Source organism: Hyperolius riggenbachi, chromosome 5 (assembly GCF_040937935.1).
Source record: "Hyperolius riggenbachi isolate aHypRig1 chromosome 5, aHypRig1.pri, whole genome shotgun sequence".
NCBI classification, from domain to species: domain Eukaryota; kingdom Metazoa; phylum Chordata; class Amphibia; order Anura; family Hyperoliidae; genus Hyperolius; species Hyperolius riggenbachi.
Window position 1 is genome coordinate 110,511,644 of NC_090650.1, and position 27,744 is coordinate 110,539,387.

The 27,744-nt window shown below is 46.5% G+C and overlaps 1 long non-coding RNA gene across 1 annotated transcript in view; it reads left to right on the forward strand.

Annotated features, from left to right (window-relative positions):
* LOC137519712 (uncharacterized) overlaps window positions 1-6,268 on the forward strand; it is a 60,262-nt gene extending 53,994 nt beyond the window's left edge. Inside the window, exon 3 of the long non-coding RNA XR_011021089.1 lies at window positions 5,893-6,268. This is a non-coding gene — a long non-coding RNA (uncharacterized lncRNA). The remainder of the gene's footprint in view (window positions 1-5,892) is intronic.
* The last annotated feature ends 21,476 nt before the right edge of the window (window positions 6,269-27,744 follow it).

Sequence of the window (27,744 nt, forward strand, 5' to 3'; positions counted from 1 at the left end):
AGAAAATTATTCAAAAATCAGATCGGACCTGTCGGAAATTATCGATTCAACCATCGATCTGATGGGAAACTGCATTGTGTGTACCAGGCATAAGCAGGGCCGGCTCTAGACTCTTTGCAGGCAAACTGAGGCAAACTTGTGAGGATACGCCCCCCTCGCCACCCCCCCACTCACCAACCATCTGGAGACCGGAGCATAGCGTCCACCACTCTGTTTCCCTCCTCGCTTGTCATATAGTGTCCTCCACTCTGTCTATTACAGCAGGGCTACAACAAAATGGCCGCTGATGTCCGCAAGTTCGGACACTGGCAGCCATTTTCTTGTAGCCCTGCTGTAATAGATGGAGCGGAGAACGCAATATGAGAAGCAGGGAAGGTAACAGAGTGGGGGACGCGGCGACACATCCCCGGGGCTGCCATGTCCGGATGGCCATGCTTCCAGACAGGTGGTGGTAAGGTGGGTGGCAGCAGGCCAGACGCACTCTTCTCTTCCTGCTTCTTCCTGGCACCGCCCCCACACTTCTGCCACCTGAGGAAGCTGCGTCTTCCCACATCATAGGCGGGAAGGCCCTAGGCATGAGGTTCAGAGCATCGAAAGAAGATTAGATTTGCAACAGTTGGACTTGTTGAATGGTTCCAGTCTCCTGGGCTGATTTCTCTTTCCTGCCTATGTTAACTTTGTATGGTTCTCAGGTTTACCTGTGAATGTTCCTTTGGGGTTGAGTCACTAAGTTTGTCACGGTTTGAGCTCATAAGGGGACACAGAACCTCAGGACGCAACCACCACTAGATGCTACACCAAGCATCTCGGAAATTTCGATCAACTGTGACATTCATGCTATTGCCGGCAAACGCATTGAGATGAATGCTCCCTTTCATCCCAATGCGGGACGTGGTCAATAGAGATGGCCCGAACGGTTTGCCGGCGAATGGTTCCCGGCGAACTTCTATGGTTCGCGAATGCGGAGAACTGCAAGCTTTTCCAGAAGTTCGGTTCGCCCCCATAGTGCATCATGAGGGTCAACTTTGACCCTCTACATCCTAGGTTCTCAACGTGTGGTACGCGTACCCCAGGGGGTACTTCTGATGGTTCCAGGGGGTACTCAGGCTTGATATACTTAACCAAGAACAACACATTTAGAGTTTATATAAAATGATAAATCTTATTTAAACAACACAAAATTAGTGTTTTAACTAATTAAAAGCAATTGTAAATGCTTAGAAATGGTATAGAACCAATGATCATGTACTACGATTAAATATATATTTGTCAAGGGGTACTTGTGATAATGTTTACTATGCTAGGGGGTACTTGGTGAGTACAGGGTTTTAAAAGGGGTACATACCAATAAAATGTTGAGAAACACTGCTCTACATCACAGTCAGCAGGCACATTGTAGCCAATCAAGCTACACTCTCTCCTGGAGGCCCTCCCCTCCTTATGAAAGGCAGGCAGCGTCAGGCATTGGACTCACTTGTGTGCCCGCAGTAATTAGAGAAGGGATAGCTGCTGTCTGTGCAGAGACTTATAGGGAAAGCTTAGTTAGGCCTTTGCAGGCTTGTTAGTTTGCTCCTTGCTGATTCCTATTGTTAAAAAAACACCCCTCAACAGCTCTTTTGAGAGCTAATGTTGTTCTTATGATCTATTTTTTTTTTGTGGCCCACTTGCATTATATACAGCCCTATCAGTCAGTCGCAGCTGGCCTTTGGTACCTTGGTGGTATAATTACTACTGTGCCAGTGCCAGGTGCACATTGTAATACCCATCACTGCATATACCTATATACCTACCTGTTGTTCACAGTGCACCCACCTACCTACGTGAGCGCACGCAGTGTCACTGTGCCTGTCCGGTACCTGTCTGTGTAGGACAGGTGCACATTGTAATACCCATCACTTCATATACCTACCTGTTGTTCACAATGCACCCACCCACCTACGTGAGTGCACGCAGTGTGATATACCACTCCGTGCATACCTGTTAACTGCACCTGTGTGACTGATTACACATTGTATTAGTCAAGTCAGTGCATACCTTTCACTTCATCCCCCCCGATATGGACAAAACAAAAGGCAGAGGCAGGCCACCTGGCAGGTCTGTTCGAGGTCGTGCTGTCGTGATTTTGTGCGGCCCTCGACCAAAGTACAGTGTTCAGAAGAAGGCACGTGCCATCAACCCCCAATATTGTCAGGACGTAGTTGACTAACACAGAACACCTCATCTTTCTCAGCTTCCGCACGGAAGCGTGACATATCTTCCTCCTCCTGCTCTGATTCTGGCACCCACTTAACACTCAGTCGGCCGCCACCACCAAAGTGCCATCACCCCAGGGCTCAGTGGTGTGGAATTTTTTGTGTGTGTCTGCCTCAGATGAGAGCAATGCCATCTGTACTCTCTGCCACCAAAAATTGAGCCATGGAAAGACCAATACCCGCGTAGGCACAACTACCTTACGAAGGCACATGATTACAAAGCACAAACTGCAATGGGATGACTACCTGAGGAAAAGCAGCACACAAAAGCAAAGCCACACACCGCAGTGGATGATACCAGGCCGCAATTTTTTCTCAAAAAAGGTGATACCTAAACTGTACCGTGATGTTGAAAGGTAAGTGGTGACATCTCTGGCAAACAGCATTGGGTCAAGGGTCCATCTGACCACGGATGCCTGGTCTGCAAAGCACGCTCAGGCCTGCCCGAAGACTAAGTCAGTCCCCACACACATCATCTCTGCCTGCACGCCATGTGACTGCCTGCCCCAAGACTAAGTCGCTCCCATCACAGCACCTCTGCCCGCAGGCCGCTTCACTGCCTTCTCTGCCACCACCAACAGGGTCCAGGACTCCAGGTGGATTCCTGAGTTTTTAAGGCCACTGCTAGCAGCGGCTGCTATAATACTTTTTCTGGTGCATGTACATGCCTGCCTAATTTTTCTGGCTGCACTGCAGCTGCAACAACAAAACAAAAGGCATGTACATGTGCAAATTGCCCTTCGTGATCATTACCTTGCCGTGGTGAAGGGGCTTGCATAACACAATGAAGCAATGACCGACGGCAATATGAGTGTCTTGGGGGGGGGGGGGGAAGGTGGGCACACCCAAGATAATAAGGTCGTTGCTTCATTGTGGACAGACCAAATTTGATCAGCTGGACAGTCACTGTTGTTCTATCATTGAGCTACCACAGCCCGGCGACCATATGGGCTTGAAAACCGCCACGGCCTGCACTCTGGCCATGGTGCGCACCAGTCCAGCACAGCTATCACTACACAAACAGCTGTTTGCGGTGCGTTACATAGTGAGTTTGGTGTGTCAGTGTGAAGCAGTACTCTAATTACACTCCCTGATTGATGTATACCCAAGCAAGATGTTTTAAAGCACTTTAGGCCTGCAATTTACCATTCAATGTGATTTCTGCCCATAAAACGCGGCTTTGCGTCAAATCCAGATTTTTCCCCAGGAGTTTTGGCGTCTATACCACTCCGCCATGCCCCCCTCCAGGTGTTAGATCCCTTGAAACATCCTTTCCATCACTTTTGTGGCCAGCATAAGTGTTTCTAGTTTTCAAAGTTCGCCTCCCCATTGAAGTCTATTGCGGTTCGCGGAAGTTCGCGAACCCGGTTTGCGAACCAAAAATTGGAGGTTTGGGCCATCTCTAGTGGTCAATCCTGGAGGTAACAATTTGCACGGCTGCTGGCAATCACCCATGTGAACCATCCCTACATCACGGATAACATTCGGCCCTTGCAGTGGCGTAGCAGTAGGGGATGCAGAGGTTGTGAGAGCACCAGGGGCCCTGGACCGCTGTATTTGCTCTTCATTGATGCTTTTGCTGCTAATGATCACCTCTTTGAATACTAAGCATTAACAAATTATTATTTACTAGTTGATGGCCTGGCGTTGCCCGGGTATGTATTTGGCTGGTGTTGGCTCCGTCCACACAATTACTCTATTATTCAATTACCTAGTTTGTGAGCTTTGCGGTCTTTGGCATCAATAATTTGCATTGAAATAAAACAAATCTGATTGGCTGTTTGTGGCCCCACCTCCTTTTCTGAATTTGAACCCTAGTCACTCACTGACCAACTGTACCAGGTTTAAAACTTGTGCCATTAACAGTGTAAGAATGGCAGCAAATAAATATTCCCCTTGAAAATCACTAGGTGAATTTTGATTAGCTTTTGTAGGCTCCACCCACTTTTCTGAATATTCTGAATACTAATCCTAGTCACCCATTGACCAACTGTGCAAAGTTTGAGAACCCTGCCATTAACAGTGTAAGAATGGCTGCAGTTGATTATTTTATTGTATACTAGCTGATTGCCCGGCGTTGCCCAGGTATGTATTTGGCTGGTGTTGCCTCTGCCCACTTTTTCTAACCCTAACACACAATTACTCAATTACTCAATGACCTAGTTTGTGAGCTTTGTGGTCTTTGGCATCAATAATTTGCATTGAAATAAAACGAATCTGATTGGCTGTTTGTGGCTCCACCCCCTTTTCAGAATTTTAACCCCAGTCACCCAATGACCAACTGTACCAGGTTTGAGGCGTGTGCCATTAACAGTGCAAGAATAGCAGCAATTAAATATTTCCCTAGAAGATCAATAGGTGAAGTTTGATTGTAGGCTCCACCCACTTTTCTGAATATTAATCCCAATCACCCAGTGACCAACTGTGCACAGTTTGAGAACCCTGCCATTAGCAATGTAAGAATGGCTGCAGTTTACATTTTCCCAATGAAATTTGTATTTGTCTCCACCCACTTTTTGGTTATGGGGATAAAAAGTATCCTATATGTTATTCCAGGTAATGTACTATGTGTGTGCCAAATGTAATTCAAATCTGTTTAGCCATTGTTGCGTGATTGAGTAACAAACATCCAAACATCCAAACTTTCGCATTTATAATATAAGTGAGATTTCTCCTGCTTAACCTCTCTGACACTCTGGGCCAGATTTCTGGCAAGGCCGCATAGGCCATGGCCTAGGGCACCAGAAATTTAGGGGCGGCTCAGTGAGGGGCAGTAAAGTTGTTCTATGCAGCCATCCCTATCTACAAGGACAGCTTTAACCTTTGAACTCTTTGTCCTGTACTTGTATCGTCCCTGCAAGACCTGTAAGCTCTATCCTGCAGGTACACATCAGCCTAACTCTCATGGTGACACAATGGTTCCATCATTAACGAGATGGCAAACATAACATAAAAGTTCTTAAGGAAAACATAATTTATAATCTATACGCGTATTACTGAAATAGTTATTGTCTGTGACATCCAATGATGGAAAGTAAGTTCTCATTGGGGCACACAGAGATAACAACCATAGAGACGGTATAGTTGGCCTTGGGCGGTAAAAAGTACAAATCCGGCCCTGCTGACACTGGGGCTGTTTTTGGCAGGATTTGGTGCCCCATATCAATTATAATGTATTGAGTGCTTAAGGGTGCTTGAGGAGGTCTTATCAAAGCTAGGGATCAGATTCATAGCTCCTTTAGCTATACCAGTGTTCAGAGGGTCTCTCTGCAGCTCCATATATACAGGTTATGTCTTCACAGAGATGTAATAATGCCATATGACTCCAGGGAGAGTATTCTATTGAGGGGAAATTGTGATTTAAATTCTACATTTTTACTGTTTCAGATATCAGACAGACATGACTATACACAGCAGGCTAAAACAAATATTCTGAATTCACCCTTGTGCATGGTATTGACCTTACCAGCAAGATGGTGGCCCCTATACAGAAATAAGCAGGTTGAATTGGGGTATGTGTCAAAGAGGAACTTTACTGGTTGTAACATAATGATTCAAATTGCTCATACAGTACTTTACACCATTCATTTATAAATGATTTTGCCTGTGTTTTCTCATTGTAAATTCTTTTTTTTCACAGATTTACATTCTTAAATTTGTTAGGTGGCAGGTGGCAACATCTTTACTGCTGGCAAGGCGTATCATTGCAGAATGTTTGTTGTGTGCACCGAAGGGAGCAGAAATAACACCTGATCTCCCAGAAAGCACTGAGGCAGGAGGCTGCATGATTAAAGGACAACGGAAGCGAGAGGGATATGGAGGCTGCCATATTTATTTCCTTTTAACCACTTGAGGACCGCAGTGTTAAACCCCATTAAAGACCAGGCCATTTTTCATTAAACTGGCCACTGCAGCTTTAAGGCCAAACTGCAGGGCCACTCGACACAGCACACAAGTGATTCCCCCCCCCCTTTTCTCCCCACCAACAGAGCTCTCTGTTGGTGGGGTCTGATCGTTCCCCCAGTGTTTGTTTGTTTGTTTATTTGTTTGTTTGTATGTTTTATTTTAATAAAAATACGTGGTTTTTTAAAACTACTGTAACCCCCCTCCCTCCCCCCGCCAGCCAATCCCCGTGATCAGCTGTCATAGGCTTCAGCCTATGACAGCCGATCACCTCTGTGCCTCAGGAGGGGACAGCCGTGTCGCACGGCTGTCCCCAGTACAGAGCTGCTGCAGATCGCAGCGCTGTTCGTGTAATTAGACGTCGGTTACGCCGTCTAACAGTCTCCCGAGTGGCAATCACCGCTCGGAGACTGAAGACAGAGTGGAGCTCTGCCCACCTGCGCACGATCTCCTGCAAAACAGAGCCAAAGGACTTTACGCCGATATGCGTTAGGCGGTCCTGTGGCTGCTCCCATGGCCACGCCCATCGGCGTAACACAGTCGGCTAGTAGTTAAGCAATGCCAAGTTGCCTGGATATCCTGATGATCCTTTGCCTCTAATAAATTGTCTGGTTTCTAATAAAAAAATTATCTATTTATTTGGGCTATGCCCTTCTTTTAGAGGTAAGTTTATTTATTTATGTTTTATCCAGCTGACAATATCACTTCCACACATCACGTATTGGGGCGCCTCCTCCCTTTCAGTAATAATTTGCTTCTAATACTATTAAAGGGGTTCTCTTGCATGTTTTAAAAACAAACAAAAAACTGACACTTACCTGGGGCTTCTATCAGCCCCCTGCAGCTGTAATGTCCCTTGAAACCAAGATAATTAATTTAAAACTGGGTATCTTGACTAACTGTTTTAGAATGTATTACATTCTACTATATGTCGTTGAAATGCCTCTTTAATTAAAGTTTTTTTTCTCTTCATGCATTGCATAATGAAATAGTAACACAAATGACATAATTTGTTTTTAACTAAAACGGGTGGGTGTGCGGCGTGTGCAATGCTAATTTTAGCTGAGCTCAGGGTTCAGTTTAAAGGATTTTATTATTAGCCTGCTTTCCCCTTATTACAGTTGTTTTATTTTATTAACTAGAACCATTAAAGAAAAGCAGAATACTGCTTTAATTCAACCTGTAAATCCAGAGAGAGCGGCTGCGTTCTTTTCTGCTGACTGTGGCTGGGGGATATTACAGATGGTACTGTATATGGTACACCACACATCTGTTAATGAAACCCCATGGCTGAGCAAGGAGATAGCAGCTTGCTTTGTATTCCTCAGCACTATTTCTCTGACGCTATGGCTGGCATTCAAATTACATTCACTTTGGTCTCACTCCTTATCTGCCTGCAGGCGCCACTTGCAGTTAGCTAAATCTTTATTGATTAGCTATTAGTAATGGTCAGTGTTTACCATGCCCATGAATGTAAATGAGAAGTTCAGTTGAAAAAAATTGTTTCTTAAAGGAAACATTCAAGGATTAAAAAAAAAGGTAAAATAAATCTGCTTACCTGGGGTTTTGTCCAACCCCTGGCAGCCGTCCTGTGCCCTTGTCGCAGCTCCACTTCCTGAGGTCCACTAGTGATCGCCCTTACGTGGCCTGGAGCATTCTGCGCAGGCGCCAGTGGCGCAGGCGCAGTAGCTGCTGACCTGAGGTTGGCATCTACAAAGGAGGGAATGCCGGGACATCCTGTTGGATGAGTTGAATCGATAATTTCTGACAAGTCAGATCTGCTCCAATTTGATAACGGGATAAATTTTTAGATCAGTACTGCATAAAATCGGGAGCAGATAGGACAATTCGGAAATTATTAAGTCAACCCATGGATCTGATGGGAAATTGCATCATGTGTACCTATCATTAGTGTAACACATATTACACAATCAATGCATATGCATATAACACAAATTGTATAATTGACATGCATTATGTAATTTGCAGGGACATGAATTTTGAGCACCAGACACAGATTCTCAAGAGGATTGAGGTCTGGACTCTGTGCTGGCCACTACAGGATCTTGGTTTTTGTATCCTTGAGGACCATTGGACTAATTTTGATGTATGCTTTGGGTCACTGTTTGTTGGAAGACCCAGTGATGACCTAAGCCTAGACTACAAGCGGATTTCTGCATATTCTCCCTCAAAATCAGGGGTGCAGCTAAGGTTTTGGTGGCCCCAAGCAGCCCATGACTTGAGGGCCCCCCCCCCCCATGCCCAAAGTTAGCTGCGGCAAAAAGATGGTTGTGGCAAAAAAAAGAAAAGCCACAGCAAAAATGGGCGTGTCCAGGGTGTGATGTGGGTGGAGCCAAATACTAGCAGAATACAGGTATTCTCCGGTTAACAAATGAGATAGCGTACAGGTGGTGCCATCAATTTAGGTAGTGAACTATAGGTGCTGCAGTAAAGGTAGCCAGGTACAGGTCCTGGGAGATCTGGGGCAGCCCTGGACACCAAGAGGGAATGATTGTGCATCGCACAAAGCGCGCAGCGGCAAAAAATGGGCGTGATCATAGGTGGCGTCAAATGTACATGAACATAGCAGTAGTGTAACTTAAATATATTAAATAGTCAATATTTCACATAAATAAGCCCCTCACCTGGCTTTTGTCTTGTCTTAGGCTGGCTGGCCTGTGTGCTGTACTTTGGCATCTATGCTGAGCTAGTGTGCTCTGTGTCCGCGGTTAGCATGCGCCTGTCTGGTCGCCGCCGATCTGTGGTCTGAGTGCAAAGGCAGCAGGTACTGGAAGCCGGCAAACTGCGGGGGGAGGGCAGGGCAGTTTCTAGACTAAACTGCACCCAGGGCGAGATTGTATTATTAGCCCCCAGGTATACGTTCCTCCCCAGTATAGGTAGCCAGGCCTAGTTGCCTCCACTACAGGGTAGCCCATATAGTTGCCACCAGTATAGGTTAGATAGGTAGGTGCCTCCAGTACAGGTTAGATAGATAGGTGACCGCACTGTAGCTTAGATAGATAGGTGGCCCCACTGTAGGTAAGATAGGTTAGGTAGGTGGCCCCAGTGTAGGTTAGATAGATAGGTGGCCCCAGTGTAGGTTAGATAGATAGGTGGCCCCACTGTAGGTTAGATAGATAGGTGGCCCCACTGTACGTAAGATAGGTTAGGTAGGTGGCCCCAGTGTAGGTTAGATAGATAGATGGCCCCACTGTAGGTTAGATAGATAGATGGCCCCAGTGTAGGTAAGATAGGTTAGGTAGGTGGCCCCAGTGTAGGTTAGATAGATAGTTGGCCCCAGTGTGTAGATCGGACTCACCACTTCCTCCAATTCCTGCACTGCACAGCCACGCAGCCTCCAGCTTCATCTTCCTACTTCCTCTCCCGGCGTCTCCTGTGATGATATGTGGTTACGTCTTCACAGGAGGAGGAGGCGCTGTAACCAGACACCGGGAGAGGAAGTAGCCCCCTAGCGCTGCGCCGCCTCAGTATCGGGCTGCTTGCGTGTCATCGCTGACACACAAGCTGAGCCGGACTGCCAGAGGGGAGACGAGCGAGCCAGCAAGGCCCCCATAAAGTTAGACCCCAAGCGGCCGCTTGGCTCGCTTACATACTGGCGGCGCCCCTGCTCAAAATGTCAACATAACTCTCTTTTTTTATGATGCCATGCACCTGAACAAGGCTCCCCGTGCCTGAGGCTGAAAAACAGCCCCAAAGTATAATGCTCCCACCATCATATTTAACTGTGGGAACTGTATTCTTAGGGTTTAAGGCCTCTCCCTTTCTTTCCCAAACATAAAAAATATCCAGTTTCCAGTTTAAAGCACATACTTTTAAAACTCATCTTTACCCTTTAAATGTTCACGGGCAAACCTCAGTTGGACTGTGATGTGCCGCTCCTTAAAGGAGTCATCAGGGAAAATATAATAAAATAAGTGCTACTTACCGGGGGCTTCCACCAGCCCCAAGCTCCCAGCACGTCCCTCCCCGCAACTCTGCACGCAGCCGTTCGCCGCAGCTCCGTCTCCGTACGTCAGGGCGACCTCCAGGTTGGCCTGTACTGCACCTGCGCGAGCGGCGCTGTCAATCACCGCCACGTGGGCCGGAGAGGTCCACTCCGGCCCACCTGGCGGTGATTGACAGCGCTGCTTGTGCAGGGGCAGTACAGGCCAACCTGGAGGTCGCCCTGACGTCATCGCCGGGGACTGGGACAGAGCTGCGGCGAACGGCTGCGTGCAGAGTTGCAGGGAGGGACGTGCTGGGAGCTTGGGGCTGGAGGAAGCCCCCGGTAAGTAGCACTTATTTTATTATATTTTCCCTGATGACTCCTTTAAAGGGGAACTTCAGCCTAAACAAACATACTGTCATTAAGTTACATTAGTTATGTTAATTAGAATAGATAGGTAATATAATCTCTTACCCACCCTGTTTTAAAAGAACAGGCAAATGTTTGTGATTCATAGGGGCTGCCATCTTTGTCATGGGGGCAGCCATCTTTTTGGTTGAAAGGAGGTGACAGGGAGCAGGAGACACAGTTCCAACTATCTGTGTCCTGATTACCCCTCCCAGCTGCACACCCTAGGCTTCAAATGTCAAATTCAAAATGTAAGAAAAAAAAGATTGCACCAAAACAGCAGAACGAGAACAACAACATCAGAAATCCCATCATGCTTTGCACAGCATTAGGGGAAAAATGCCCGGGCAGTTTTTTTCTGTGCAGCTAAAAATGAGGCTTGTATAAGAGAAAAAAAGTTCTGAAGCTGTGAAACAGTTAAAGAAACACCAGGCCTTTCCAGTGCTGCTAAATAGATTTTTAGTCTGGAGGTTTACTTTAAGTAAAGAGGTTCTTCTGAGATGATGGCCCTGAAGCCCACCACAATAAAGAGCCATGATAACTGTGTTTCTTGAAACATAAACTCCAGAAGAGGCTAGGACAGCAACAATCATCTTGGCAGATGTCCAGGGCTCCTTGCTCACAGCCAGGTCTATATCTTACAGAATTTGTCTCCTTGTACTTGGCAATGATGCAAAGTACACCAGTTCTTGACACTGTGAATAACGTTCACTTGGAAATGGTGTAGCCTCCCCCCTTATCATGAGCCTCTACTATCTTTTTTCCTAGCTCTAGACTGACGTCCTTTGTATTTGGCATGGTGAGTAACAGTAGTCCCTCTTGTGTTCAGGTGCCCTGTTCATATTTATGCTGATGTAATGTGTTTAGTAGGTCAATTGACTGCAGGTGTTGTTAGCAAGCCAATTGACTGCGCAGATGAGGTTTCAAAATTGATTGCTAAATTACTGTAGGTGTGTTTTGAAAGTGATAAAGAGGTACACACTAATCTATTCCAGTGGTTGCTTTATTGTGCCAAGCTGTGGCTCTCAAATCTCAAAATCAGAATTATTTTTATTTGCCAAGCACAATTGGGTTGTGCTCGGAATTGGGTTTGGCACATTGCATGGCTCAGAGTAGAGGTGGAGTGGTACAACAGGTCACAGTGGACAGTAGGAATAGTACAACAAAACACAGTAATAGTACAACAATAGTGCATGATAGTGCAACAATAGTACGCTAGTAAATTAACCATATACACTATACAACAGTACAGTACAGTACACCAAAGCACAGAAATGGTACAACAAAGCATAGTAAAGAATTACAAAATTAGATACTTAAATTTAAAAGTTTTGAAAGGTATGAAAGCATCAACTTGACAGTCCATCCATATCGCAACTTTGGGGGGGGGGGGAAGAATGTAAAGGATGAGAGCGCTAGAGGTTGGAGGGACTGAAGGGTGTTCAAGAGTTTGACTGCAGAGGGGAAAAAGGAAATTTATGTATTGAAGTTCTGGTGGGGAGATGGCCTGGAACCTGTGGCCTGATGGTAGCCAACTGAAAAAGCGGTTGCCAGGGTGTGAGGGATCGTTGGCATTCCTTAATTCTCTGGAGTGCAGTCTGGTGGAGTGGAGGAGGTCAAGTGAGAGGTCTTCCGATATATCCTGTATATCGGTCTCTGTTGGAGGAGCCAGCATACCAGACCAGGATTGAGGAGCAGAGGATGTAGTCAATGGTGGCCGTATAGAAGCTAGTCAGTCATCTTGCAGTGCAAAACTTGATACAACTTTATTGACAGAAGTACAAAAATACAAAACTTGACGTATTCATAAAAGGCTTTTTATCCGTGAGACCAATCTTCATGAACATCAATTCAGGCCTAAATTTATAACAGTTCACCACGTCAAGCCAGACTATAGTATTAATCTGTCTCATGAAAAGTCCCTTGTTTGGATATACTATATTGATGCTCATGAAGATTGGTCTCACGGATAAAAAGCCTTTTATGAATACATCAAGTTTTGTAATTTTGTACTTGTGTCAATAAAGTTGTATAAAGTTTTGCACTGCAAGATTGCGCTACAGTATCTTTTTGAAGATCATAGTCCTTTATTTAAAGAAACAAACCTTGAATGTGGGTGTGGTGGATCACCCGTTAAAAGGACTTTGTGTTTTTTTCACTTCCCTTTGAAAGGGACATACCCGATTATATACTAACCATTCTAAACTTCTTTAGCTGGCAGAGGACGAATAGTCTCTGCTGGGCTTTCCTCTGGGCGGAGGCAGTGTTTGCTTTTCAGCTTAGGTCATTGGAGAAGGCTGTTTCCAGGAGGAGTACGCTGGCTACTCTTTCAACCTCGGTGCCATCAAATCTCTACACAGACCAGTGATATGCATAAACATGCAGCTTGCAAATGTTGGAGACATAAATGTGGGAGAGGAGGTGGTTGCTGGGGCCCTAGGGCTACAGAACGACCAGAGCCGGCCTTAGGTTTCACAGCGCCCTGAGCGAAACCAGATTTTGGTGCCCCCCATTCATCCTTTTCATGCACACACACACGAACACACACAGGCCCATATGCAAGTCACCTTTTCTCCTGAGTTATCTCCCAGGATAATTTTCATCTTCGCTTTAAAATAACTTTTCAACATTTTTCAAATGAAAAAATACCTCAGAGTTGGTGAAAAGGAACTATTAAGATCCTCCTCTTTAGTGTATATAATCAGATACCCATTTTAGTGTATAAAGGCAGATATTCCCCCCCCCCCCCTTAAATGTATATAGGCAGATCCCCCCCACCCATCCTTTAGTGTATATAGGCAAATCCCCCTTTTAGTGTATATAGGCTAGGCAGATAAATAGTGTATATAGGCAGATCCCCTATAGTGTATATAGAGGCACCCCTGACTGCTCCCCTTTCCCCAACCGGAAGGCAGTTGGGGAATCTTACTTTTCTTCTTGACTTGTCCACCGTGTAGCTGGGGACAAAAGATTGCCAGGACTCAGGAGTGACAAGTCTCTGATTTGAGGCAGTGCAGCTCCTGAGCAGCCTGCATCCCCCACTGAAGCAGGCTGAGCCATCCAATCATACATCGCCTGTGAGCGAGGGGCGGCACTACTGGCACACACGGCTCACACACTCTCCGCAAGAGGCAGCAGCAGGCTCCTGGAGTCTTCGCCCCCCCATCACCCTTAGCGGGACCAGGGGCGCAGAGGCAGAGTCACTCGCAGCAGCCATAGACGGACTCAGAGCCCGCAACCAGGTAGAAATGCGGCCAGGGCCAGTCTAGAGTAGATGAATGCACGTGCGCCCCCCTGGAAGCCGGCGCCCTGAGCGACCGCTCCGGTCGCTCAGGTCAAAGGCCGGCAATGAGAACGACGGCCATTTTGCATCTCACAGAAGACGATTGGTCACAATGTTGTCTGGGTAACTTTATACTTGGTTAAAATGGTGAAAGGGACACTTTAAAGTACTGAATGAATAACAGCTGGTGAAACTATAATAATAGGACTGAATAAAGGGTTTGCTTTGCTAAGCTGTATTTTGTGAGAAAGCCACATTCAACATTTCTTTATCTATTACCAGACCTACAACTCCCATAAATTTCAATGGCAAAGTGGCCAGTCAGCCTTTACTAATCATTTCGAGAACTTTTGTATGGCTTTCTGGAGGGCTTTGCATAATCAGGTTTCTTTGGCTTTCAGCAAGCTTCAGTCATGCATTCTAAACTGCTTTATTAAATGCCAATAAAATGCTGTGTTTAGTTAGCTTTTGAACATTTTAAATTCAAATGTCAGAGTGAACGAGGCCTTGAACTGTAACTCCAATTTCATGGAAAAATATTCCTGTTTAGATAAGTATGTAGATTGCTAAAAGTTTGGCAAACTTTGCTGAAGGACCTCACCAGTCTGCTTTGTTTCTTTTCTATACTAGTTCTCAATGTAGATAACTCCAATTTCATGGAAAAATATTCCTGTTTAGATAAGTATGTAGATTGCTAAAAGTTTGGCAAACTTTGCTGAAGGACCTCACCAGTCTGCGTTGTTTCTTTTCTATACTAGTTCTCAACATAGATAACTCCAATCGGTGAGCACTAAGTAGGCAGAGAATGGGTGTGATTGTACATGATCATGGCAAGTCTTTAACCTTTTTCGGACGGCAGAGCGAGGGGCCTGCGGCGATGGCTGAGTGGTGTAAAAGGCGAGAGGGTCCATGCATGATGCAGCGAGTATGAGCCATCTTTTTTGGTACCAGCAGTCTCAGATCCTTAAAGGGACTCCGAGGAGTGCCCAAATTTAAAAGAATACACTTACCTGGGGCTTCTTCCAGCTCACCATAAGCGGCGAGGTCCCGTGGCGTCCTCCTGGCTCCTCTCCTTCAGCCTCCAGCAGCCCCCGATACCGGCGTCACCCACCGACACCCGGGCCGGGTGTGGGGCCGGCTCTTCCTGGTTAATGATGCAATGCGTCATCACGCCGGCCGCTTCACGTCATCATGCCGGCCAGCGTGACAGATCTGCGCATGCGCGGAAAACCCGTGGGACCTTGCCGCCTACGGTGAGCTGGAAGAAGCCCCAGGTAAGTGTATTCTTTTAAATTCGGGCACTCCTCGGAGTCCCTTTAAGAGGAACTGTCGCAAAAAATCTTAAAATTTAAAACACTTACAAATAAGAAGTACCGGTACATTTCTCCCAGAGTAAAATGAGCCATAAATCACTTTTCTCCTGTGTTGCTGTCACTTACAGTAGGTAGTAGAAATCTGACATTAACGACAGGTTTTGGGCTAGTCCATCTCTTTATGGGGGATTCTCAGCATGGCCTTTATTCTTTATAAAGACATTCCCTGGAAATTATTACTACAAAAATGCTGGCCAGCCTCCCTGCTCACTGCACACTATATTGACAGTTGGACGGAGCAACTGCCATTCACTAAGTGCTTTAAAAAATAAAAAAAAAACCCTAAGAACCCCCCTATGAAAAGATGGACTAGTCTAAAATCTGTCGGTAACGTAAGATTTCTACTACTTACTGTAAGTGACAGCAGCATAGGAGAAAAGTAATTTATGGCTCATTTTACTCCGGAAGAAACGTACTTCTTATTTGTATGCGTTTTGCATTTTAAGATTTTCGCAACAGTTCCTCTTTAAGAAGCCAGAGACTGCTGGTACAAAAGTGATAAAAGTGACGAAGCCAGGTAGAAGTCCCTTAAAGTGTATACTAGATAAACTTTAACTCATTGCATAATTGTGTTCCTTTCATATAGTTTATACAGTAGGTCATTCCTCAAGCCAAATACTTTTTTTTGTTTAAATACTCTAATTTCCTATAAACTAAACAAGCCTCGCTCACAGCTTCTCCAGAGTGCCTTGGCACTCTCAGATCCATGTAGCAAGGGCTTATGGGAGCTCAGTCTGGGCAGGAGGCGGAGGAAGTTACTAGCCAGAGATTTCAGAGGCAGAGGGGAGGAGGAGAGGGGAGTGAAGTTTTCACAGGCTGAGGGCTGGAGATACAGATCAGCTTGCCTGTGTGTAATGTGACAAACAGAACATGGCCGCTCATTGTATCACAGGAATAAATAATCATAAACTGTTGAAGCTGTTTGCAGCTAGATTTACTGTGTAAATCTTTAGATAAGATATATAGACAAGTTACTTGTTATAGTTAGTTTTTCATCTTGGAACCGCTTTAATGTAATTCAGAGTGCTGGGCTGAGAGAAGCATACAGGTGACTAAGATGGATAGGCAAGCACAAGGACAGGAAAAGTGTGCAAAATATAGAGCAATGCAGGCATATATTGACAAGATCCTTGTTGATGGACATGAATCACACTAATTGTGGAGATGCTAAAAGCAGGATCAAATCTGAAGGAATCCCTATAGACAGAACATGCATAGGCCTGAGAGGAGACTGCAAGGGACTAGGTTGGGTGGACAAGCACAAGGTCAGGAGAAGGGGTGTAACTAGAAGTCACCTGGCCCCCTGCAAAAATCTGGATGCCCCTCCCGGTGCCCGCTCAGGGCAGTTTTGGGGGGCAGGAGTGGCCGCAGCATGAGGGGAAAGCATTGCACATCGGCAGGGAGGGGGGACAGTCCCCCTCCTCCCTCACCTCGGGCTCTCCCCTCAGCGCTCCCTTCCTGCATTAATTACTGGCAGCAGTGGCGGCAGCTATACATACCTCCATCCACTGCCGGAGGTTCCGATCTGTTAGTGCTTCACGCTACTTCCTGTTTAAACAGGAAGTAGCGTGAAGCACTTAGAGATCGGAGATCTGATAGTGGCTCCGATCTCTAAGTGCTTGTGATTCGCTTGGGATTTTTAATTGCAAAGCTTTCATTTAAAAAAGAATAAAAAAATCGCTTTGCACCACTGTGTACAGGTCATCACGATTTTCATGATTTTTTAAAAGACCGTGTGATTATAAAACGCATGAGATTTAAAAAATGCAGCGCAACACAGCCAGTGTGTACAGGCCTTTATTCTTTTCATCTTCCTGATGGTTTTATGCCTGAGAGCTGGGGATAGGTAGCGGGTGCTAGGCTCCCTGGGGTGAGCAGTCCAGTGGCTTTTCTTCAAACAGGGGAGTGCTCCACTGCTAATACTCTGTATGGGCCCCAGGGGACCACTATTCACTGGGAAGACAGGTGTCAGACCTGGGGTGTCCACCAGCCGGCTCTGGGCCCCTGGGGGAACTACTATCTGGGGCAGTCAGGACTCAGGAGCAAAGTGGCAACCTAATACAGCTTCCAGGGGGAGGAGTGGGGTGGAAGGAGACTGGGGGGCACCAGCTGTCTCTAGATCCCTGTTGGAATGCACATGTACAGCACAGCCATTCGAGGAAGAGGAGAGGAACTCACTCCAGGAAGAGGGAGGGAGCCAGCAGAGGCCAGCCAAAGATATAGCGGACCTGGAGGGGGCGGTGCTGAGTGCATTGCTGCAGGGACAGTGCCAGCCGTGGAAAAGAGTGACGTCACAACGGGACATGTAGCATTCAGGACTATGGAGGGCGTGATGACTTGGTGCGGTGAGTAGTCGAAGCCGCTGACATACAGTGGCGACTTCAGCACACCCGCCCCCCCCAGCACATGGGCCTGGTCGCCATTGCTACCGCTATAACCTCGGGCTCTGTGCCCTGGAGAAACGCTGGAAGGACACAGAGGCTGGTCATTGTATACAGAACGTGCCTCTGTGTCCTAATATGATTTCACAAAGCCACCTCGGGTTCTCTTTACGTTGAATCAATTTCACTTTCTTTCAGATCCTCTGAGGAGTAGAGCAGAGTTCACACTTATCCATATTAATTCCGCTTGAGATTTTACACGTTTTTGCATGTCCACAATGCCATGTTCTGCATGGGTGCCTTTGAATTTCTCTGTGCGATTTTGCGTTTTTGTAAGTGTTTTTTATGCAATTTTTTTCGTATTGGGATTTTATTGTGCATACCAATTAAGGTAAACGTAATTTACATGAGAATGTATCTAATTACCTTCAAAATCGGATGTGATGTTTGCAAAACAAATCGATTTTCTGTGTTTCCACTGGCATCGCAGACGAATTTAACCACTTGCCGACCGCCCACTACTTATGGGTGTCGGCAAAGTAGCACCCTGCATATAACTAGCTGATGTGTTGAGTGAACTCACCTCTCTGCATAAAACTACCTTTGTGTTGAGTGAACTCACCTCACTGCATATAACTACCTTTGTTGAGTGAACTCACCTCTCTGCAAATAACTACCTTAGTTGAGTGAACTCACCTCACTGCATATATAACTACCTTTGTGTTGAGTGAACTCACCTCAGTGCATATAACTACCTTTTGTGTTCAGTGAACTCACCTCACTGCATATAACTAGCTGTTGTGTTGAGTGAACTCACCTCACTGCATATAAATACCTTTGTGTTCAGTGAACCCACCGCACTGCATATAACTACCTTTGTGTTCAGTGAACCCACCTCACTGCATCTACCTACCTTTGAGTTGAGTGAATCCACCTCACTGCTCTTACCTAGCATCACCCCGAGATGGACAAAATGGACAAACAAGGTAGAGGAAGAGGTAGAGGCAGACCCAGAGGAAGGCCACCTGGTACCGGCAGGTCTGTGCAAGGTGGTGTTGCTGTGATTTCGTGCGGACCTGGCCCAAAGTACAGTGCTCAGAAGAAGGCACGTGGTTTAACTTCCCAAAATTGTGAGGACGTGATTGAGTATTTAACACAGAACACCTCATCTCCCAGCCACCAGCGCTACAGCAAGCACCACATCCGCTGAATTTGACACTTCGCAGGAGTTATTTGGTGTGGAAATCACTGATTCACAGCCAATACTGCTACAACAAGATGAAGGCGCTAAGCAAGTTACCCCACCTCATACGTCTGAGTTAGGTGGCGATAGTATGGACGTAACTTGTGAGGAGGGAAATGATGAAGCACCTGATGTTGGTGCAGTTTTGGAGGTGTCTGAGGAAAACGAAGCTGATTATTAGACCAGACCCTGAATTCAATCAAATTACACAAAAATATCCCTCTATACTGAATCACATAAATAAAACTTAACGTTTATTGTTTACTTATAAACGCTAGCTGGCTAAGAAATATCTTTCTAACTTGCAAATATTGCTGGACCAACTCTGTCAGAGAGAAAATAAGGAGATGGCTATGTTGCCAGCTCTAGTCCTATCGCAATATAGATAATAGTTACATTACACAACCCCCACCAAACAACCCGACATGTTTCACTTCTAACCGAAGCTTTTTCAAGGGAAAGTGCTTAAAAAGTGCTATTAGTGATAAGGTGCAAAGATAACATTTTTTAAAAACAAGTTACAGATATAGCCTATCGGCTAGTAACATAGTAGCAGCCAAACGAACTGGCAGAATGCTTCTCCTTTTATACTTCCCTATTGGGGTGGAGCTCCTTGCCACTCCCCACGCTGGTCATCCCCAGACACTCCCACCATAAAACCAAACCCCATTGGTGCCCAGCCATGTCAATCACTAGGGCCACCAATGGTATTATGAGGGTATACCCTACAATGAATAAAAGATATCCCCCTTATCCTATAGCATGGATACTGTAAATATATCTATGAGCCCACACAGGTAATATGAAGGTGTCAGCGGACCGTTAATATAAATCTCCCCATACCTAAGTCCACAGATCGAGTGGAGTGCGGGGTCCGTAAATATCGCATGCTGATAGGTCAATCAGCGTAGTCCCGCTCAGAGTACCCCGGCCAATCAGCAGCACGCTCAGGCGGAGACAGGCATCACTGCTCTTCCGCACTGCGTTCGGTGGAGCGCATACGTCATAGCCACTCCCTCTCCTCCATGTATTGGCCCAGAGTTAGTAGATGGCGCTGACGTGCGCTGGTTGCGATGGCAACATATACACAAAAGTTATTCCAGTCACAGCGCTAGGGACGAAAGCGCCCCTATGTAAGCTGAAGGTAGCCATGTCATTTGTCTGAGCGGCGAAAAGTTTACATATGCAGTCGGGTGCAGAACTACTGTATGCAGACCCTGCCCCATAAAACGTGCTACATTATATATATCAGATGCATATCCCTCTAATAAAGAATACCATACATGGGAAGGGAACAGGTACAGGATGGGAAGGGGGAGAGTGGAAGGAGGGGGGATGTCAAGCGCCCTAGGGAAGAGAGTACTAGTAATCCGCGCCTAGAACGAGTGTAACATCTTAACAAGTACTCTAGATATATAACCACACTAGATGAGGACATCCTAAATGAGGCTCAGCCAGGGGAGGAGGAGAGGGGGGAGGGGCTTTGTACCCAGGTGTGACAACGAGAGTACCAAAGGTAAGTATATAGTAAATACAGAATCTGGATAAAATCAGACAAATAGGTCACTCACAGAAATGGTGAGAAAGTGAAGCCCTCATTTAAACCATCCGGACTGAGGGTCCCCATTCTGTATATCCACCTTGATTCTAGTTGTCTCAACTTTTAGTCAAGGTTACCCCCACGAGGTCCCAGAAGCCAATCTTGAATCACCCAATATTTAAAGGAGTCAGGATCGCCCCCATGTTGCTCATTAAAATGACGTGCAACTGACGTGTTCCTCTTGTGTTTAATGTCCCCCAGATGTTCCAAAATTCTTGTTTTTACTGCTCTCGTAGTTTCTCCGATATAAATGAGGGGGCATGAACATTGTATGGCGTATATGACCCCCTCTGTGTCACAATTAAAAAAAATCAAGGAGATCAAATTTTCGACCATTTTGGGGGGCCGTGAAGTCCTTACACTTCAAAACATGAGGACAGGCCTTACATTTGCCACATCTGTGCATGCCATTCACACTCTGATCCAACCAAGTCTTTTTCTTGAACTTTATTGTCGGATCCATAGTTTTTGCTGGTAGGAAGGAATGTACTAACGAATCACCAAGATTTCTTCCTCTCCTATAAGTAATTTGTGGTTGAGGGGGAATCCATTTACTGAGGTCACGATCCAATTGAAGAATAGGCCAGTGGGTGCCAATTATTTTCTTGATAATTGGTGATTGTTTGGTATAGGTACTGATGATCCTTGTCATACTTGAGTTGGGATCTGATTTCTCCTTTGGACATAAAAGTTCAGTCCTTTCGACTGATCTTGCTTTATATTCAGCCTCTTCCAGAACCCTCTGGGGGTAGCCCCTATCTCTAAATCTTTTATGTAGATTTACACATTCTCTATCAAATTCCATCAAATCCGAGCAATTCCTCCGCGCTCTGAGGAACTGACCCTTCGGTATTCCCCGTTTCAGGGGTTTTGGGTGATGACTCTCCCATGACAGTAATGAATTTGTCGCTGTGGGCTTACGAAAGATACTCGTATCAAGGCCATTGAGGGCATTCTTAACAATATGAACATCCAAGAAGTCAATCGAGGTGGAACTTATCTCGTGGGTGAAAAACATACCTATATTGTTATTATTAAGTTCACCCACAAACTCAAGAAACATATCTCTGGGGCCGTCCCACAAGACGAACACGTCATCTATGAAACGGCCCCAGAACAAGATGTATGATGCATATACTGCCAGCTCCTCACCAAATACTGTCACATCCTCCCACCAACCAAGGAAGAGGTTGGCATATGAGGGGGCACAGGCCGTCCCCATAGCACAACCACGTTCCTGTAGGAAATATTGATTTTGGAAGAGAAAATAGTTGTGAGTAAGTATGTACCTCAGGAGGTCCAAAATAAACAACGAATGCTCCCTCACATGAATACTACGTGACCTCAAAAAATAATCCACTGCCTTGATCCCTAAATGATGTTGTATATTGTTGTACAGGGATTCAACGTCCAGAGTTGCTAGCCAGGTATTACCAGTGACTTTAATGTCATTTAATTTATTAAGTAGATCCATGGTATCCCTTAGGTATGAAGGGAGGCTTTCAACGAATGGCCTGAGGAAAAAGTCTACATATCTGCTCGCATTTTCACACCTATCTTCCAAAAGGAGTTCGAGGCCTTATTAAAAACAGCAAGGGACAAACAGATCTTGGATAAGGGTGACTTTGAGTGTATTAACACGAAGCATCCCACTGTCCCTGTGTTTTATGCACTCCCCAAGGTCCATAAAAGCATTTCTTCTCCCCCAGGTAGACCGATTGTGGCAGGTAATAACAGCCTCACAGAAAATGCGAGCAGATATGTAGACTTTTTCCTCAGGCCATTCGTTGAAAGCCTCCCTTCATACCTAAAGGTGGCCATACACTGGTCGATGTGCCATTAGATCGACCAGCTGACAGATCCCTATCTGATCGAATCTGATCAGATAGGGATCGTATGGCTGCCTTTACTGCAAACAGATTGTGAATCGATTTCAGCCTGAAACCGATCACAATCTGTTCAGCTGCTCCTGCCGCCTGTCCCCCCCCCCCCCGTATACATTACCTGAGGCTGGCTCCCGGGCATCTTCTCCGCACTGCACCGCACCGCTGTTCTTGCTCCATCCCGGCGCTTCCTGTGTTACTCCGTGACCAGGAAGTTCAAATAGAGCGCCCTCTATTTCAACTTCCTGGTCACCGGAGTGACACAGGAAGTATAAGCGTACACTGGGACATGCGGAAATGCGGTGCAGCGAGGAGAAGAGGACCCCGGAGCCAGCTTCAGGTAATGTATACATGCTCGGATCGGGCCCGAATCGTACGCCGCAAGCGACGCGCTCCTACCGCCGGGCGATCGAGGGTAATTTCCCGCACGGCGCGATCGACGGTCCGATCCGATTTCGGGAGGGAATCGGATCGGCGGGTGCGTTTAGCGCAAGCGATTGGCAGCAGATCCGATCCCAGGATCGGATCTGCTGTCGAAACGGCCGTGAATCGAGCCAGTGTATGGCCTGCTTAAGGGATACCATGGATCTACTTAATAAATTAAATGACATTAAAGTCACTGGTAATACCTGGCTAGCAACTCTGGACGTTGAATCCCTGTACAACAATATACAACATCATTTAGGGATCAAGGCAGTGGATTATTTTTTGAGGTCACGTAGTATTCATGTGAGGGAGCATTCGTTGTTTATTTTGGACCTCCTGAGGTACATACTTACTCACAACTATTTTCTCTTCCAAAATCAATATTTCCTACAGGAACGTGGTTGTGCTATGGGGACGGCCTGTGCCCCCTCATATGCCAACCTCTTCCTTGGTTGGTGGGAGGATGTGACAGTATTTGGTGAGGAGCTGGCAGTATATGCATCATACATCTTGTTCTGGGGCCGTTTCATAGATGACGTGTTCGTCTTGTGGGACGGCCCCAGAGATATGTTTCTTGAGTTTGTGGGTGAACTTAATAATAACAATATAGGTATGTTTTTCACCCACGAGATAAGTTCCACCTCGATTGACTTCTTGGATGTTCATATTGTTAAGAATGCCCTCAATGGCCTTGATACGAGTATCTTTCGTAAGCCCACAGCGACAAATTCATTACTGTCATGGGAGAGTCATCACCCAGACCCCCTGAAACGGGGAATACCGAAGGGTCAGTTCCTCAGAGCGCGGAGGAATTGCTCGGATTTGATGGAATTTGATAGAGAATGTGTAAATCTACATAAAAGATTTAGAGATAGGGGCTACCCCCAGAGGGTTCTGGAAGAGGCTGAATATAAAGCAAGATCAGTCGAAAGGACTGAACTTTTATGTCCAAAGGAGAAATCAGATCCCAACTCAAGTATGACAAGGATCATCAGTACCTATACCAAACAATCACCAATTATCAAGAAAATAATTGGCACCCACTGGCCTATTCTTCAATTGGATCGTGACCTCAGTAAATGGATTCCCCCTCAACCACAAATTACTTATAGGAGAGGAAGAAATCTTGGTGATTCGTTAGTACATTCCTTCCTACCAGCAAAAACTATGGATCCGACAATAAAGTTCAAGAAAAAGACTTGGTTGGATCAGAGTGTGAATGGCATGCACAGATGTGGCAAATGTAAGGCCTGTCCTCATGTTTTGAAGTGTAAGGACTTCACGGCCCCCAAAAATGGTCGAAAATTTGATCTCCTTGATTTTTTTTAATTGTGACACAGAGGGGGTCATATACGCCATACAATGTTCATGCCCCCTCATTTATATCGGAGAAACTACGAGAGCAGTAAAAACAAGAATTTTGGAACATCTGGGGGACATTAAACACAAGAGGAACACGTCAGTTGCACGTCATTTTAATGAGCAACATGGGGGCGATCCTGACTCCTTTAAATATTGGGTGATTCAAGATTGGCTTCTGGGACCTCGTGGGGGTAACCTTGACCAAAAGTTGAGACAACTAGAATCAAGGTGGATATACAGAATGGGGACCCTCAGTCCGGATGGTTTAAATGAGGGCTTCACTTTCTCACCATTTCTGTGAGTCACCTATTTGTCTGATTTTATCCAGATTCTGTATTTACTATATACTTACCTTTGGTACTCTCGTTGTCACACCTGGGTACAAAGCCCCTCCCCCCTCTCCTCCTCCCCTGGCTGAGCCTCATTTAGGATGTCCTCATCTAGTGTGGTTATATATCTAGAGTACTTGTTAAGATGTTACACTCGTTCTAGGCGCGGATTACTAGTACTCTCTTCCCTAGGGCGCTTGACATCCCCCCTCCTTCCACTCTCCCCCTTCCCATCCTGTACCTGTTCCCTTCCCATGTATGGTATTCTTTATTAGAGGGATATGCATCTGATATATATAATGTAGCACGTTTTATGGGGCAGGGTCTGCATACAGTAGTTCTGCACCCGACTGCATATGTAAACTTTTCGCCGCTCAGACAAATGACATGGCTACCTTCAGCTTACATAGGGGCGCTTTCGTCCCTAGCGCTGTGACTGGAATAACTTTTGTGTATATGTTGCCATCGCAACCAGCGCACGTCAGCGCCATCTACTAACTCTGGGCCAATACATGGAGGAGAGGGAGTGGCTATGACGTATGCGCTCCACCGAACGCAGTGCGGAAGAGCAGTGATGCCTGTCTCCGCCTGAGCGTGCTGCTGATTGGCCGGGGTACTCTGAGCGGGACTACGCTGATTGACCTATCAGCATGCGATATTTACGGACCCCGCACTCCACTCGATCTGTGGACTTAGGTATGGGGAGATTTATATTAACGGTCCGCTGACACCTTCATATTACCTGTGTGGGCCCATAGATATATTTACAGTATCCATGCTATAGGATAAGGGGGATATCTTTTATTCATTGTAGGGTATACCCTTATAATACCATTGGTGGCCCTAGTGATTGACATGGCTGGGCACCAATGGGGTTTGGTTTTATGGTGGGAGTGTCTGGGGATGACCAGCGTGGGGAGTGGCAAGGAGCTCCACCCCAATAGCGAAGTATAAAAGGAGAAGCATTCTGCCAGTTCGTTTGGCTGCTACTATGTTACTAGCCGATAGGCTATATCTGTAACTTGTTTTTAAAAAATGTTATCTTTGCACCTTATCACTAATAGCACTTTTTAAGCACTTTCCCTTGAAAAAGCTTCGGTTAGAAGTGAAACATGTCGGGTTGTTTGGTGGGGGTTGTGTAATGTAACTATTATCTATATTGCGATAGGACTAGAGCTGGCAACATGGCCATCTCCTTATTTTCTCTCTGACAGAGTTGGTCCAGCAATATTTGCAAGTTAGAAAGATATTTCTTAGCCAGCTAGCTTTTATAAGTAAACAATAAACGTTAAGTTTTATTTATGTGATTCAGTATAGAGGGATATTTTTGTGTAATTTGAAAACGAAGCTGGGCAGGAGGATTATGACGACGATTATACGGATGCCACGTATATTCCCAATAGCGGGGATGACCGGGGGGACAGTTCAGAGGAGGAGCCAGAGAGGAGTAGGTAGAGAAGAGTCCATGAAAGAAGCAGAGGGAACTCGTCCTCAGAAACAGCTGGGGACAGTGTCCGGTGCCTTGTATCGCCAGCTATGGACAGGCAGCCAACATTCCCTTCAAGGTCAGCTGCTGATGCCACCGTAGTGCCATCTCCCCAGGGGGGCTCAGCGGTTTGGAAATTTTTTAACGTGTGTACCTCAGATCGGAGCAAAGCCATCTGTTCTCTCTGCCTCCAAAAATTGAGCCGTAGAAAGGCCAACACTCACGTAGGGACAAGTGCCTTACGAAGGCACCTGGAGAAAAGGCACAAACAGCAATGGGAAGAACACCTGAGGAAAAGCAGCACCCAAAAGACAAGCCACCCTCCTTCTCCTCTTCCTCCTTCAGGTGCAGTGTCTTCATCCGCTTTCTCCCTTGCACCTTCACAGCCACCCTCCTCCACACCGCCTGTGCCCTTGAGCGGTTCCTGCTCCTCTGCCCACAGCAGTAGCCAGGTGTCCGTGAAGGAAGTCTTTGAGCGGAAGAAGCTCATTTCTGCCAGTCACCCTCTTGCCCGGCGTCTGACAGCTGGCCTGGCGGAACTATTAGCTCGCCAGCTATTACCATACAAGCTGGTGGAAACAGAGGCTTTCCGTAAATTTGTGGCCATTGGGACACCGCAGTGGAAGATACCAGGCCGCAATTATTTTTCACAAAAGGCCATACCCAAACTGTACCGTTCAGTTGAGAGGCAAGTGGTGTCATCTCTTGCGAAGAGCGTTGGGTCAAGGGTCCACCTGACCACGGATGCCTGGTCTGCCAAGCACGGGCAGGGCCGCTACATTACGTACACAGCCCATTGGGTCAACCTGGTGACCGATGGCAAGCAGGGAGTACGTGGCTGCGCAGCGGACCAACTTGTGACACCTCCACGTCTTGCAGGCAGGCCTCCTGCCACCTCCTCTCCTTCTCCTCCTGCTACATCCTCTTCGCTGTCATCCTCCTCCTCCTCCTTGGCTGAGTGGCAGTTCAACTCTAGCGGTGCTGCCATCTCCTACTCTCCAGCTACACAGCCCCATCTCCCCAGAGCCTACGCTGCATGCGAGGTACGACGGTGTCACGCCATTTTAGACATGTCTTGCCTCAAAGCGGAGAGTCACACTGGACCAGTTCTCCTGGCTGCTCTTAACAAAGTGGTGGAGCAATGGCTGACCCCGCACCAGCTGGAGATCGGCAACGTGGTGTGTGACAACGGCAGCAATCTCATTTCTGCGTTGAATTTGGGAAAGCTGACACATGTACCCTGCATGGCACATGTGCTGAATCTGGTCGTGCAAAGATTTGTCTAAAAGTACCCAGGCTTAGAGGACGTCCTGAAGCAGATCAGGAAGTTGTGTGGGCATTTCAGGCGGTCTTACAAGGCCATGGCACGCTTTGCGGACATTCAGCGGAGAAACAACTTGCCGGTGAGACGCCACATTTGCGATAGCCCGACTCGCTGGAATTCCACCCTGCTCTTGTTCTCTCGCCTGCTAGACCAGGAGAAAGCCGTCACCCAGTACCTGTATAATTACAATAGAAGGACACAATTTGGGAAGATGGGGATGTTGTGGCCCAACAACTGGACACTGATGCAAAATGCATGCAGGACCATGAAGCCGTTTGAGGAGGTGACCAACCTGGTGAGTCGCGCTGAAGGCACCATCAGTGACTTGATCCCCTACGCTCACTTCCTGGAGCGTGCCGTGCGTCGAGTTGTGGATGAAGCTGTGGAGGAGCGTGAACAGGAACAGTTACGGCAGGAGGAGTCGTGGGAGCGATTTTCATCCGAACCAGATGTTTCCTCAACACCTGCGGCAGCACAGAGGGGGAGGAAGAGGAGGAGTCGTGTGGGTACGGAGAGGAGTCTGACTCGGATGAGGATGAGGAAGG